Below are 16,732 nucleotides of genomic sequence, written 5' to 3' on the forward strand. Positions count from 1 at the left end.
ATTTTCTCTTCCTCAGAGCTGTGGAATCACAGAATTAAGTCAAAAGGGACCCTTAAAGGACATCTGGTCCAACTCCTCTGCAGTAATCAGGGACACCTGCAGCTCAATCAGTTGCTCAGAGTCCTGTCCAACCTGACTTCAAATGTCTCCTGGGATGGGGCATTCTCTCTGGGTAACCTGTGCCACTGCCTCACCAGTCTCGCAATAAAAAACATTATACTTCATCTCAATCTCCCCACGTCCCATTGTCCTATCACAACAGAACCTGCAAAAGAGTCTGTCCCCATCTTTCTTACAGCCCCCCTTAAGATAATGAAAGGCCACTCTCGTATCTCCCTGGAGCCTTCTCTTCTCCAGGCTGAACAGCCCCAGCTCTCTCAGCCTGTCCTTGCAGAGAGTTGCTCCATCCCTTGGATCATTTTTGTGGCCCTCCTCTGGATGCATTCCAACAGCTCCATGTCTCTCCTGTACTGAAGACTCCACATCTGGATGCAAAGTCAAGGAAAAGATGTGTGGTTTACCCAAGTAAGGCTCAAATACCTTCTGCGTAGATAATTTTAGCAGAAAGCTAACATGCATCTTACAGTTCCTATTTTGCTGCTTAAATTCTCTTGTAGTTTGTTTCCTATGCAGAGACCAGAGAGGTAAATATGAGAAGAAATAAAGAAGTCTAGCAAATGTAACATCAAATCTTGTCAATTCCAGATAACTCTGCATGACTAGATCACTGCTTTCATTACAAACATTTAATCCCAGGAGCTCACCACCTTCAATTATTCAAAGGGTTCAGAGTGTTAGGTTGCTAGAAGAGAACAAACATCTGAGGCACATCTTATTTTCTTTACAGATTCTCTTTTAATACTTTTCTAAAAAAGTCAGTATTAGGTGGCAACCAATACAAAATAACTGCATTGTGCAACAGAAGCTAAATTGGAATTCTTTTCTTTTTCTAATCTTTCAAGAAACTCCCATTTCTTTATCAGCGTTGCTTTTCATGCGAGTTGCCAGAATCCAAACCAAGTGGGGCATCTGGATAGCAGCGATAATTACAGAGCTGCTAAACCAGTGCCCTGGTAGACATGCTGCTCTGATACAGTAGATAAAGCAAGCGTTGCAGGGGCAGATGCTTCTTACCCTTTCACCTCAGTGTCCCCTGTGGTTTAGTGATGGGACTCAGAGGGTCAGGATGATGGTTGAACCTGATCATCTTGAAGGTCTTTTCCAAACTCTGCTTATAACAAGTAACCTTGCTGTAAAAAGAACGTGTTACAGCGTGGGCACATGGGCTGCACCATGACAGGTTTGCGTGCACTCATCCTCATAATGCTGGGTCTGACACAGGGTCATACCAAAACAGTATCACCTCCTGCTTATTATGCTTCCAAAACCAAAGGAAAACAGAAAATGCCCTGTTCCCAAGTGGGCTTACACCCACAAAAAGCATTAGTGATTGCTTCATTTCAAGGAGGGGAGAAAGGGAGCAGGGAAGAAAGGCTTATTATGGAGGAAATGAAGCACAGTCTTCTCAAAGTAGATAGAAATGCATAGCTAATTTTAAGTACATAGCTCATTATCTGTCACTAGCAGAGTGTGTCCAAGATTCATTTGGGAAAGGAAAACACAGCAGCCAGCCATTGGTGATGCACTACATACAGTACACTGACATGCAATATACCCATTTTAACCAATGCAGCAAATAGGATGTGGCTCCCTGCCTCCTTCATGGACCGCCAGGTACCATCTGTATGCTCCCATATTCATTTATCATTATCTCATGCTTTATTAGAATAGTCGCAAGCTTCATGAGGCCACCCCTCACAGTACTCATCCAGCTGTCTTCCATATAAAATCAATGGCAAAAGCACAGTCCCAGTGGACTGAGTTCTTTGTTATTTCTAATCCTGGGGACTGAATCTTTTTATCTCCCATAGAAAGAAAAACAAATGGCAACATTTGTATTTGGGAGAATGAAACATTCTGAATACCACCAAATATTTGCTTTATTTTAATTTCGGGGTGTAATGATGACAGTAAAACAAAGCAAAACAAAAAACTAATCTGAGCTTTACAGCTTCAAAATCAATTGATAAACATTTTCTGAGAGGAAAAAAAACAATGCCAAAAAATTCTTGGTCAGCTCCTGTGCTGATGTGCTTTTAAGGATTCCCAGCTGGGCTGGCAGGAGACATGAAATATTAAAAGCCTGAAAAAGGAAACAGGCCTAACTGTTTTACTGTGCATTCATATGAAAGTACCCTCTGTTTTTGGCCATTCTTACCTAGAAAAAAACCCAGATATACAGACTGCCAAATCAGCACTCTTCCAAGTCAGCAGTGAAATTTCTGTTCATCACTACAGAACTGCAGCGTTGTCTGCAAAGCATTATAAATTCTCAGTTCCTAGAGGTCTGCCTCTTTAAACTAAATACTACATGAGATTAAGATCTGCTTGTTTGTTTGTTTTTTTCCACTGTTGGCTCATTCTTGCACTTCTGAAAGTAAATTTCTGTATCTCTAAAAGGTCCCAGGTAAACCACCACAAAGCACTGTGACAGCCAACAAAGAAACACACAGCTGTATCTTCTGATAAATTGTGTTTGGGTTTTTGGCTTTTTTTTTTTTCTAACTTAATTGCACATCCCAAACATGAAGGAAAGCAAACTGATTTCCTTCTGCAAGATACAGTTTCATCCACTGAACTACAGAAAAGAAGATCAGTGTTTTAGCCTGACACCAGGACATCCATTGCAGAACCCTGTACTTCTCCAGAGCATGGAGCTCCATTCTCCAGAAACAATTAATCCTTGTTTACCCTTCTGCTTCCCTATTCACAGTAGTACTGATTAGGTATATCTCTTTGGAAATGAAATGCAGATATTAATCCCAGAACTTCATTGTGAGAGCTGACAGAACCCATCAGTGACCCACAGATATCCCTCAGCTATAGGATAACAAAAGCCCATTCATCTCAGGGTTGCTATTGGAAGCGCTTCCCTAGTGCACAGGCTGCTTAGCTCTGCTGAAGCATGAAGAGCTCACCGTACATCTCAATTATAAAGTATATTCCTACAAAAACAAACAAACAAACAGAAAAACTGCCTCAGTTCCAGACTGAGCTGAAAATCCAAAAAGCTGAAGGCACGCTTATTAGAAAATAGCCTTTCTAGCCCACAGCTTGAAAACACAGAAAGGATAGGACCAGTCTACCATAGAAACTAAATATCTTTGTTGGGTGAAGGTCTGTATAGCCAAAACACACGGAGCAGGGATCTAGCTAATCCAAAGTCAGACCTGAGGGCTGGCATATCCCCATGGTTTCTGTGGCAAGTGGAGCTCACTGATTTCCAGTCCCTCTTCTAAAGCAGTTTCGCTACAGCAGGTTACACAGGAAAGCATCCAGGTGAGTTTTAAGTTTCTCCAGAGAAGAGGACTCTACCACCCCTCTGGGCAGTCGGTCCTGGTGCTCTGTCACCCTCAGAGCAACATTATTGCTTGTGTTCAAACAGAACACCCTGTGTTGCTTGTGCCCATTGCCCCTTGACCTCACACTGGGCACTGCTGAAAAGAGCCTGGGTCCATCCTCTCAACTCCCACCCTTTGATGTTCATAAGTATTGATATAGTCTCCTCTCAGGCTTCTCTTCCCCAGACTGAACAGCCCCAGGTCTTTCATCCTTTCCTCATAAGGGAGATGCTCCAGGCCCAGTTATCTTTGTAGCCCTCAGCTGGACTCTCCCTATTAGTTCCCTGTTTTTTTTGAACTGAGGAGCCCAGGAATGGGTACAGTACTTCAGATACAGCCTCACCAGAGCAGAGGGGAAAGATCAACTCTCTCAACCTGCTGGCCACACTCTTCTTAATGCACCCCAGGATACCATTAGCCCTCTTGGCCTTAAGGGCACTCTGCTGGCTCGTGTCCACATGGTATCTGCTCTATCATGTCTGCTATGAAACAGGGGAAAAGCAGGGTAAGATATGTCAACAGCCTCCTGAAGGCAAACTTGTGCCCAACAGGCACCAAGGCCAAAGGGAGCCTCTGAGGACACAGGATCCACTCCTACTATGGCATCTAACAAACTCATAGGACCAAGAGGCTGCACAACCTGCACAGCAAGCTCCATGCAAACAGTCCTGGAAGAAGCAGGGCATTTGTTGAATTCTCTCCTCTGAAAGAGAAATTTCCTACAGAGGAAGACCTCAGAGGAGTCTGAGCAGGTCCCAGCTGCATGGCAGCCTCCTCTTTTTTGTAGAGAGAGCATTGAAGGGTATAGTCTACCTATGTTCAAGTTTTCCTTCTGTCTTCTTGCAGGGGAGGTTCTGCTCTAGTAATTGATTTCAGCCAGATCTCTTCAGCACAACTTACACAAATGACAAGTTCCTCTACTTACATTTCTTCACTAATGCTCTGCTCTCTGCGTGCAGCAGACTAAGAAACAGCGCTGCTGAAAGTCCACCTGACAAACAATAGGAGATCAAAGAGAAAAAGCAGAATTTGGTACAAAAGCGAATGGTGAGGCTAAGTAATGGCTTGGGAAATTATGCAAACAGGAAGTATGCGTTCAAAGCAACCCCCCTATAAGCAGTGCCGAGTACACCATATAACAGACTTAATAGGATATAACAACTGCTGTGCTATGCAATTACCTTGATATAAGCTCACAAGAAGTACATTCATACATAATAAGCTTTACCATTCTTTTCCACCCAACATGGTCAAAGAAAGTAGATCTTAGGTGACAATCATTTTAAACTGCATGCCAGAAAAAAAGAAAAAAAGAAAAAAAGAAAAAAAAAAAAAAGAAAAGAAAAGAAAACCAAAACATTAAACACACCATGGAAGATGTGAGATGGTTTTGCTTTAGGTTTGCAGTGAATACAGTACTACTGGGCCTAATGTTGTGAGGACCAAAGGCCTGGTCCCTAAGGAGAATGCACAGGGCAGAAGCAGCCCCAGCCTGTGCCCTTTGTTCCCCCCAGCTCTGGGGCACAATGCTTACCCACCTTCAGTAGGACTCCAGGATCCTCCACCAGCCCAATCTCCATGCAGAAATGGCCTCCTGTGGAAGTTGTGAGGCCAGAAAGGAAACTGAGTGATGTTTTCTCCCAATAGAAATAGTAGGAAAAGGTTACTCCGTGAATGCAGTACAAGCACTGCCAGCTCATGTGGCTAACAGACGAAAGGCAGAGAGCATACGTGTCCTGGGGAGCCAGACAACACTTCATCGCTCATTAGCATCGGAGCCTCCTACCTGGGGAGGCACTAAGCTGCACGCATCATGAAAAATTAAACATCACCAATTGAAACAGATGCGCTTGCTCCCAGCATTGGGCTTTGGCACCGTAACAGAGGATGAGAGACTCCGTATCAAGTAGTACTCCCAAGGAACAAGGCAGTAGAACTAGTCACAAAGTGGGGCTTAGCATGCCTAGTTTTATTCTGATGACAAGTATTTTGTCCTCAAATCTGTCTGCAAGAAGCATTTTTGTGCATTCAGCACAGAAATCAGGAGGGGATAGCAATTACAAAGGGCTGCTGCAGCTGAGCTCTTCAGCCCACCACACCAGCTCACCCCATTTCCCAGCAGGGTATTCCAACTGGGAAAAGCTGATAGCAGCTCGACATCCCTGCTCTTCCCACTGCGGCTCAATGAGCTGGAGGCTTCTGAGCACAGCCTTAACAATCCCGTAGAGAAATGCTCCCTCCATATAGGGACAAGACGTTACCTCACCAGAGCCAGCAGCTTCAGTGGATTTATTGCATATTATCCCACGGTGGTTATTTTCCCTCCCAGCTTTAATTTTGTAGCACATCGTTCTTCCTTGGTACAAGGATAATTTGCGTAACCAAGCACGGGCTCATTTTGAAGCATGCACACAAGTGCACCCAAATGCCATGCTGCAAAACTCAGTGGGGCTAGGAACAGCACATCAGGTTTCAGTCTTGCTATTAAATCTTAATACTTCCAGGGGGCTGCATAATCTTAATTTTACCCAGTGTTCTTGCCATAGCGCACTGTGTCATTTCAGTACAAAACAGATGAAAACCTGCACAGATTTATCCGATTCCTCTATTAAAGTTTCCAAAGCTTGTTTTTTTCTGGAAACCTAAGGGGAAAAGATAAGGCTCTATACAAAGAAACAAAAGATTAAAACCCATTGCTGTGTTTTTGCATTATTAGAGAAACACGAGAGGAGAAGCCAGATTAAAACACTTAGTGTTCTCCCAAAGACCTACAGCTCTTGGCAGTTACCTCACCCATTTCTATGTGGTTTCTCACAGCCCCTAAAAATGTATTCCTTCCTCCCCCCTTCTCCTTTGTCATTTAAATTTGCTGCAGAAATATGGCAGGATGCCGCTATGCGCTTTATCTATGGAGATGATATTTTAAACAATGTTCAAAGAACACTCCGGCCTGCATTTATCACTTCTTTCGGTGGAAAGGAGGTTAATGATGCTTCTTTGCTATGTCAGCCTGCAACTCTACACCAAGTTCTGTAGTTAAAAGTCACAAAGAAGCACTCTGAGGGTATTGCAGAACTCATTTAAAAACACCACCCATGTATAATTGGGAGTACAACTTCTGGATTATGTTGTCTTTTGCACAACTCTTGGTTTATGCATGCAGCCCTACACTCTGTGTACCTTCTGGCATACACAGCTTCTGTGCTGTAATTCAGCGGTATATTTTCCTCCTGCTTTTCTTTTTAATTATTCAGTGTTGGAATTAATAAACAGTTTAGAAGATGAAAATGTCACAGCTTAGTGCAGAACACATTAATTAATGAAATAGGATGCGGGACAATTTAAAGGTACCTATCCCAGAGGCAGAGAGCTGATCCTCTTCCAACTGGCATCCAAAACAAAGACATCCCTTTGACTGCGATGAGAGCCAGTGAGCTTAGATTCTCATCTTTGTACAAATGAAGACAACTTTGTTTTCATAAACAATGACAGAACTTGGAACCTAAGCATTATTTAAGAGCTATAAAGTGCACAACATGCTCAAAGGGATTCAAGTTACCCTAAAAAAACAAAAGGAATTTGAAGATATCGCAACAAATGTTACAGCAGTTTCATCCCAATATGCGCACCATCAAAACAGCAAAGATTTGCTAATGTTCCCTCTGCTTTCAACCTGTCCTATAATGAAACAGGCCAGAGGAACTAACTCTTTGAAGGACTCAGCATGCTCATAACTCAGCGGTAGATTGGCACTTATTGTGGAATCACTAAGGTTGGAAAGACCAGTAAAATCAAGTTCAGTCACAACCCATGACTGTGACTGCTCTACATCAGCGCCGCATCTCCCCTTTGCTTGAACACTTACAGGGACAGTGACTCCACCACCTCCCTGGGCGGCCCATGCCAGAGCCTCACCACTCCTGAGAAGAAAGGTTTCTTTCTAACATCCAACCTGAACCTCCCCCGGCACAATCTGAGGCCATTACTTTTTTTTTCTGTTGCTAACTGTCTAAGAGCTAAGGATACTTTGGGCCTTGATTTATCAACTGGATTTGAGGAAGTTACTGAGATTCCATTTAAGCAAAATACTCTCATAGAACCATAGAATGGCCTGGGTTGAAAAAGACCATAATAATCATCTAGTTTCAACCCTCCTACTATCATCTGGGTTCTACCATAGTTTCTCTTCATATGCAAGAATTGAGTGACAACACTAACAGTAAGGTCTGCAGGGCACTGAAACAACCAAGTACAGTAAAAAAAAAAAAAAAGTAAAAAAAGATATGCCCTTTTCAGAGGCAGAGAATAATAACATCACCACCATAGTCCTTTATAACCTCTTTATTGCAAATGCACTTCCTTCCTTCCTTCCTTCCTTCCTTCCTTCCTTCCTTCCTTCCTTCCTTCCTTCCTTCCTTCCTTCCTTCCTTCCTTCCTTCCTTCCTTCCTTCCTTCCTTCCTTCCTTCCTTCCTTCCTTCCTTCCTTCCTTCCTTCCTTCCTTCCTTCCTTCCTTCCTTCCTTCCTTCCTTCCTTCCTTCCTTCCTTCCTTCCTTCCTTCCTTCCTTCCTTCCTTCCTTCCTTCCTTCCTGTCACCCAGCAGAGAAGAGGAATGGGGGAGATTTCTTGAAGAGGTTCCTTGGCCCTGCTTCATTCCCAGCTGTCCAATGCCAGGGATTGAGACAGCTCAGCCATGGGGACACAGACATGCTGGAGGTGGCAAAGCACAGACAGGACAGCTCTTCTATGTCTTAGAAAGCCTCCATTGTTGAGGGATCAAAATTATTATTATTATTTATATTAACACAAAGAACTTAAGCTCAGAAAAACATTTATTTCTTAGCAACCATATCCCAAGATACTCCTTTGACCCAGGTCACCAAACAGACAACAGAACAAGGAAAGCACCTGATGCATGACTTAGTGCTCTGTTTACTTGCAAAGCTTCCTTTCTTTTACATACTTCAACCTTCTCGTCTCCTAAAAAATGCCTTTTGAAGAGATGCTATGCTCTCCATTCACTTCAAAAAAACCTGGAATTTCAAACACAATGGTATGCTAAAAAGTAAACTCCCAGGGCACCTATGAAAGCAGGTTTGTTGTGGCAAGGAAAGGAGAACAACTCACACACGTACACACATACCGAGCCTGTCCAAAAGCATTTTCTGAGACATAATGTGTCATGTTTTAGCTGAGAAAATGCAGAATCAAAGTTAAAATTATGATCTACCTCAATTCTGATTCTAATCAAGAACAAATGAAGTCAATACAGAAGTGCTAATCCTTGAAGGCATATAAATATTTGATTAGGCATAATCAGCAAAAATTAATTCTGACAACAAAACCTGTACTGGCTGCTGTCCCTTTGCTTGTTTGCTGTAGCTAACATGACCTAACACCACCACATTTCACAGTGTCTCAGTGTTTGGAAGGTGCATGCATCTCTCCAGCTTCACTCCACACATCACAGTTGCAGCTCTGCTCACACTTTTTATCTCTGTTGATTGCCTACCAGGCTAAGATCAATCACAGGGATGGCTGTGAGGTGCAGGAGAAAGACTTGTGAAAGCTGAGATGTAGGTGGCTGATCATCGTGGTGACACAATTATCATGATTTCTCATGGAGCCATTGTGGCAGCGTGGCTGGGGCCTTTGTGCAGCCAAAACCTTTCTTCCCCTCTCATAAATGGCTCAGGACAGTGCCATTCCCCAAAGAAGGGGAGTCAAGGAGTCAGTATTGCTCTGGTATGAAGGAACACTGCACCACAGGCTTCAACTTGGACAGTGTTGTACTACTCTTTACATATTTTCAGACCTGCTTCTTTAGATAGGTAATTGGTATTTTTAGTTCACTAGTTCACTTCTGTCCTCACCGGAGATCGCACTGTCTCCCAGTCCAGCACTACCATCGAGTTCAATTGATTTCTGCATTTGTAGATCATTATCAGTGACCAAATTCGATGAGAATTCCTGTGGGAACCTAAAGCACAGTACATCTCATTTAGAAGTCTGACAGAGCATCTTCATGGTTCATATCACTTTCAGCATGTCTGACAGCACCAGGCACTCAGATAACTTGATGCAGTAGGCAAAACAGGGAGACTACAAAATCACAGAACAATTAATGTTGGGAAAGACCTGTAAGATCAGCTAGCCCAGCTGTCCACTTACAACCAATACTGCTCACTAAACTACATCCCTAAGTACCACATCTACACGTTTCTTGAGCACCTTTAGTCATGGCAACACGACCACCTTCCTGGGCACCCTTTTCCAGTACCCGACCACTTTCTGAAAAGCTTTTCCTAATATCCAATCTGAATCTCCATTGGTGCAAATAGAGGCCTTTTCCTCTTGTCCTACAGCTGTTACCCAGCAGAAGAGTTTGACCCCCCCACCTTACCACAACCTCCTTTCAGGGAGTTGTAAAACACAATAAGGTGTAGAACCAATTCCAGTATAGAACCAATTCAATATAGGAAATCTAACACTGTACTTGTGCAAATGTTACCTCTAAAAATACTTAATATACTATGATTTTCCTTTATTGAACCACCTGTAGTTTCTCATAAGGCCATTACTCTCAAATATAAAAGATCTTAAGAGGACAATTTAAACCTTAACTACTTGGCTATGGCCCGAATTAACTATTATCTTACTGTCCCTTGCTCAATGGCTCATGTAACTTTTTATTTCATTTCTTAGTCATTTACGAATATTAGCAGGTATCTTGCAGGTCTTTTTTCATTATAAATGTACACAGATGAACAAGGAAGAGTGGTACAGTGATCAGCAGCAATGGAAGGGATGAAAGGCAGTGTCTCTCTGTACTCATTTCTGGGCTATTCAAGATAAATGTGAATGACCTACATACTGCGTGTATGCATGAACTTATCAATTATGTTATAAAGGTTACATCTACACTGGCCCAGCTCCAAAGCAGTTAAGAGATTTCAACAGCAAAATTTCACCCCTGCATTTCCATGTTAGAACGAAGTAGTTTCTCTTTACAATCCACAGCTGCTCCAGAGTTTGTGATTTTGATCTCTGCTGGCACTGGATTCAGTTCTGAAGCCAACAACTGTTATTCAAAGCAAGGAAGAACTTCAACAGACAAGAAATGCGAATGCCAAGATCCAGAATACATTCTTCAGATCAGCATTTACATCTCAATTAGTCTGCTTTGCTAACAAATGGTTCAACTCCACTATGACAACAACACTGAAATCAAACTGGAAAGTTTTACTCTGGCCCTTTGCCTTACACCAAAATAAAACAATGGCAGCACCACATATACTAGCCACAAGCATGTAAAACATCACGTAAAGACTAAGTACACAGAAAAGCGAAACGTGATGTACAACTGTGGTTTGCTCTCCATGGGTTACACAAATGCATCCTTGAGCATAATCTGACCTGATGTTTTGGAATAAGATTCAAATAGGTATCTGCATTTCTCAAATGGTTGAAACACAGTTTAACACTGAAGTGTAGTATCAGCTACACCCATGACTCTAATACATTTTGTGTAGGACATGCAGTCAGGAAAAATACTGCTCCAATGTTAACTCCCTTTTATTCAGTCCCAGCTTTGGGATGCAGCAGGGAGTGACAGAAGAGAAAGGGAAATGTATTCAGAATACAGGGGCAGCATGCTTTGGTACTACCCAAAAAGTCCTTAATCACCTTTCTGAGCAACTGCCTGCTTCCCCTTAAATGTCACAGACAAGTCTCCAGCTCTTCTGTGGTGCCTTACAGTAGGTTCTAGGGCACAGTACTGCAAGACATCAGAAACCCAGAAGTGATAAAAATTAGGTCATGGTTTTAAACAAAGCTTTTCAGTCCTTTCCTGTATTTAGCACTAGATCTCTTAAGGTTCTCCCATCAGAGGAGGCTTTTGAAAACAGGACTTGGCTATTTTGAAAAACCCTCGACTGCTCAAAGCGATGACGGCTTTACAACATGTGCAAGGAAAGAAAGCACAGGAACACTGTGGGAACATGCTTTAAAAGATACTGTCCTCTTTTCATTTATGAGAGTGCACATCCTTGTGGGCAGGGAAATTTCATTTTCCAGAACCTATGGCTTCCTCCAGTGTTGTCTCTCCCAGAAAGGCAGGGGGGACTCACAGGAAGCCTCCATCTAGTGCTCCACCACCTCTTTCACCACCACTGAGGATAGCTATGCTTCCATGGGCAGCTGGACCAGGTGATCTCCAGCACTTCCTCCCAGTCAACACTATGCCATGATCCCAACAGAAGTTGACAAAAGCTTGTACCATCACCTGTTCCTGCCGAGAGCCATACATTTCTCATTTGCTTTGTAAGAGACAGAGCTGGATCCAAGATCTGTTTAGTGTGTGTTGTATATATGTTTAACACACCCGCAGCCTGCCACCTCACAGATGAGGAGGAAGGTTGGGGGAAAGGAGTACTGATAAGTCTACATATAGAAATCAGGTGCCAGGATGCAGAAACCTGGGTACCCAGGGTAGAACAACATTGATGGATGATGACAATGACCTTTCTAATGTGTTAGAAGGTAATGAAGGAAATCTGGGGGGGAAAAAGACCAAAATAATAGTTTCAAAGCACTGTACCTATTTTAGACATTCTTACATCATGTTTCCATAGGAACTGGAATAAAAAGGAGCATGGTGTAGCTGTGTTCACAAACGTGGTTTGGTAGCTTGTAAAGGATTGGTTAGGGCCACTGTGATCACTGACAACACCAGGTACCTTCCAACTTGGCTGCACAACAACCAGGTCTCAGTTGTGGTTCTTTTTTCTTTTGCAAAATCTAGGAATATAACTGTTCTCCCCTTGGTTTTCTCTTACATCCCACAGGTGTTACTGATTTCAAATCCTCCCATAGCCATGGTGCTAAGCACTTCTCAGCTAGATCCACTGGGAGGCATGAAGGCATTTGGCTTCTTACCAAGCATTTCACAAATCACACAAGAATCAGGACAGCACAAAGTGGGGATGTATGGATGCTGGAGAGATGGTGTGTCCTAGGGAACAACATACACCAGGCTTTTGCATCTAATATTGGCACTCACCTGCTGAGTGACCTTGTGCAAGTAAGGTCAAGGTAAGCACTTTCCTCACCAGTAGACACCCTTCCCAAAACAGATGCCATGGACATATTCCATTTCCTAAAGCACCCACAGATCTAACCTTGCTAGATTCATATGTTAAGACCCATGCCCACAACAAGGTGCTACATCGCAACTGCTTCATCTCTGCATTCAAAATTGTCCAATATAAGGTCTGTGTTGTAGCTTACCAAGGCAATATTTTATTTTAGCTTTTATTTAACTGTGTAAATGCCACACTGCATGTCCTAGAGCAAGGCAGAGGCATCTGAGTATGATGGCAATACTTGCACCAGGGTACCGCTAGAGGACCGTGAACACCATGGGAACTCAGACCTGCTCTGGTATCATGCCTGAGTCTTCCAGTAAGGAATGGAAAGCTACCACAGCTTTTTGTCCCAGAGGGAGGCAATTAGATTGCTTCAGAAGACAAGCATGAGAAGAATGTAACATGCATCCAGCCTACTGGACTGTGAGATCAGGATGTGAGATTGAGCTGGGGAATTAAGCTATTTAACTGGATAGACATCACATACCAAAAGGGACAAAGCTCCTCCAGAGCAGTTACGTGAGATGAGCTGTGCACCTCTCCCTTGGAGATGGCATAAGCCTGAATAGCTAGCTCTACTTTTAGACAGTAAAATGACTCCTCACCTCCTACCATTCTCATCAACTGATGGAGATGTGTAAGAACTACCTACCTGTACTTAGAGATTGAGAGAAAAGTAGAACTCAAGGATCAAAAAGAAAAAAGAAAAAAATGACGTGCATCTATTCAAATCTACCTGACTCATCTCGAGATAGACAACTTCAAACCACCAGCACAAAACACACTCTTCCATGGGTCTGTCAGGTTTAACATCCTGTAGGCAACTTGCCAGAAAGCTGAAAACTCAGCTTTTGGCCAGAAACATCATCCAGGCCACAGGTGGCAGAGCAAAGCCATCTGAGCCCATATGCTCCACTGGGGCAGAAGCCAACTACAAATTCTCACACTGTTGTGGAAGCATTATAAACTATTAATGTTTTAAAGTTAAATTTTGCAAATCAGTTGCTTTAAAATAACTCTATGCAACAAATACTGACAGAAACAATATGGAAAGTATCTTTTTCATCAAAAGAGCTCCCCGTGCAGGTATTTCCATAGGAATCCATACATTAAATGACAGATTTTTACAAACAAATATCAATACAGGATGCCTGAATCCAGGTTTTATTTCAAATGCTACAATAAGAGTTTCAACCAGTAGGATAGGGAGAAGAAAATGTGAGAAGTCCTGACAGCAGCACACTGAACACACAGTTTTGTTGTTCAAAAATAGAAAGCAACTTTTGTCTTCAGAACTCGATCGTTTAAGAGAAAATCTCACTAAGCCTATAGCTTGTATTTTAAGGATCAGAAGTGATATGTTATAAACATACGCAACCTTTGCTTCATTGCCTCTGAAGTCATACACCTAAATGGTGGAAAGTGGAAGAGGACATGCTTTAATCCCAGTTCTCACAGTGAAATTCACTGGCTCAAACCAATGATGTCACAGACTCAAATGCAACACACACATCCTGCGAGTCTGCACATTTGCATAACTTCAGAGGTGAACACTGAGATTCCCAGTTGGGAATAAAGCTACAAACCATCATTGTAGTTGTACTCAACTCAGAATGGTTTGCTTCACTGCCCAAACTACACAAAACCCCAGAGCAAACAAACAACATATAGCGTATAGATAATATATAGATGCTAGAATTTTTGGTACTATTGTTTTATGCATCAAAAACACAGTCTGTAACAGAGAAGAAAATAATGCTCTGCACTCTACAAGCCAGCTACATGAACTCACCCAAGTATCCAGCTTTCTGCTCCAGGTCCCTTTGCAAGCAAGTTAGATCCAGGTTTTCTCTTTCATGAACTCTGGGTGTGCTATCATTACCCAAGACTGTATCTCACTCCAGGAAAACATCACCTCCAAAGAAAGGTGTCTTTAGGGGCTATGAAGGAGCAGGGCTGTACCCACCTGCCCACCTGTTCCTGAAAGCATTTCTCTAGTTTTCCCACTGTAAATTCTTGGTGCAGAAAAAGAATTTTAAAAAGCAATCCAGTTATTTATCCTTCAGGCTGGAGAGAAATGAGGAGGCTGCCACATCCATGCCTGTTCTGAATGCTTGGCAGGTACACAGGCACAAGGAGGATGATGCTATAGATAAGTGCAGACAGAAATAGCTAGCAGGATGAGCTGGCTCAGGGTGCTTCTGGTGAATGGCAGTGATCTCCCTTCTGCAATTTCACCACAGGCAGTAGCTGAGCTGCAGACTCACCAAGCACGCTGGCAGGAAAGTCATCCCAGGCTCTGAAACTCACATGTGAAACATCCTCCTCGAACAGATTTTGTCTCTGTCAGGTGCTTGGAGGACTGCATCATATCAGCCTACTTCCGACCAAGCACAAAAACAGCTTGCTGTGTACTGTGGAGTTTGGTGCTGTTCCCAGAATCAAGCTGGGAAGCTGCTGCTTGCAGATCCCACTGTGCTGGCAGGAAAACCTTGCTGCTACAGCTCAGAAAATACCACCAAAGCATCAATCTGAGGTACACAGGCAACCAACTCAGCACCCCGCTACTGCTCTGACCAGTGCACATGGGGACAAGTAGAGCTGTTTCCTGTCTCTTATGCAACTTATCTGCACAAACACAATAACCAAATAGTGTTTTACCCAGTCGCCATCATTTAATAACCTTTTGTTTCCTTCTCCGATACAGCAAAGTGCGTCTTCTAGTTTCAAATGGAAAAATAACATCACCTAACTGCACCAGCACTGGGACAGACTAAAAACCTTGCCTTCTGAAGCTTATTCAGGCAAGAATCATAAGCCAACACTTTCTCTGGGAGCTATGAGTCCCAAAGAACCAAAGTCTTCGGCTGCTGGCATGACAGGACAACCCTGAGAAACCTCACAGCATGGATGATACTGAGACAGGCACGGACCTTTTGAGCTCAATTAGAGTCCAAACTGGGAAAGGGGGCAACCATAAGAAAATCTGAGAGGGAGAAAAAAAAAGGTGGGGATGAAAAAGAGATTGAGGGAAATAAAGCACTGTTAGCCAGCTGAGGGAAGTGATCACCCTGCCCTGCATTGTGCAGCCTTATCTCATGCACTGGGTGCAAGCTTGGGTGCCACAAAATAAGAAGGACATAAAGCTATTAAAGAGCATCCAAAGGAGGGCTGTGAAGATGAGAAATGGTTTAGAGTGCACAAGGTGTGTGGAGGGTGGCTGAGGTCCCTTGGTTCATTTGGCCTGGAAGAAGGAAGGCTCAGGGGAAGCCTCATCACAGCCTCCTTAAAGATACACAAGAGCCATACCACCACATTGTTGCCCATCTCCACCAACATCACAACTATTTAGAACACCTACACAATTCTAACCCCCTGTAGGAGAGCTGCTGTCTTCATCACCAGCTGTCAGCGCTACTAGCTCAGGTTGCTTGAGGAACTCTCAGATTACATCCATCCTTATAAAATCAAACATGCCCAGAGAGCTTTCCAAGGATGAGACCACCTTCCAAACAACTGAGAGACACAGCTGCAAGCAAACCACCTAATTGGATATCCTGAGCTCCCAAAACAAACCTGAAAAGTCACTGGGAGAAAGCTAGCTGGCACATTTATCTTCAACCAGATCCCAAGGGCCTGGCACTGCTCTTTGTCTCTTAATACAGACAAACCCACAGTTCATCATAGTACTCTGGTTGTTTGCAGAAATCCTACTGTTTCTTTCTCCATTCATTTGTTACACCAGAAAAATCTGCAAGAAATACCATGTTTGTCACAGCAGCAATACTTGAAACCCTAAAATAAATGGCTGTTGAGATGCTGCTGAAGAAGAAAAACCTGAGGTTCAGAAATATTTAATAAAGAACAGCGTGACAGCAGAAACAAAGGGGAACTTAAATCTGATGCAAACAACTGCAACAGTGACTACCTACCAGCAATTTGTGCCTAGAAACACTTTCTAGGTATATCCCCTGCTGGTTTTCAGGCAAAAGCTTTTAAAAAGCATTATTCATTGTTCTGATAATATTGTCTTGATAGAGAAGAAACAATGTCTCATGACATTGCTTGGGTGGTGGTGCTACAGCAACTCACTGTAGCTTAAATTATAGATTTCATACCCACTAAAC

General features: G+C 43.0%; 1 protein-coding gene across 4 annotated transcripts in view; it reads right to left on the minus strand.

Moving 5' to 3' along the window:
• The window catches only part of MTUS2 (microtubule associated scaffold protein 2), a 247,728-nt gene that overhangs the window by 208,193 nt on the left and 22,803 nt on the right, over nt 1-16,732 (minus strand). Inside the window, exon 1 of one of the 4 annotated variants that reach the window (XM_072326398.1) lies at nt 14,398-14,888. The exons of 2 other annotated variants lie outside the window; for them this stretch is intronic. The gene's annotated coding sequence lies outside the window, so the exon portion shown is untranslated. Of the gene's footprint in view, nt 1-14,397; nt 14,889-16,732 lie in introns of those variants that run through there. One more of the 4 variants, XM_072326399.1, reaches the window with a different exon arrangement.

Source organism: Excalfactoria chinensis, chromosome 1 (genome assembly GCF_039878825.1).
Source record: "Excalfactoria chinensis isolate bCotChi1 chromosome 1, bCotChi1.hap2, whole genome shotgun sequence".
Taxonomy (NCBI): Eukaryota; Metazoa; Chordata; class Aves; order Galliformes; family Phasianidae; genus Excalfactoria; species Excalfactoria chinensis.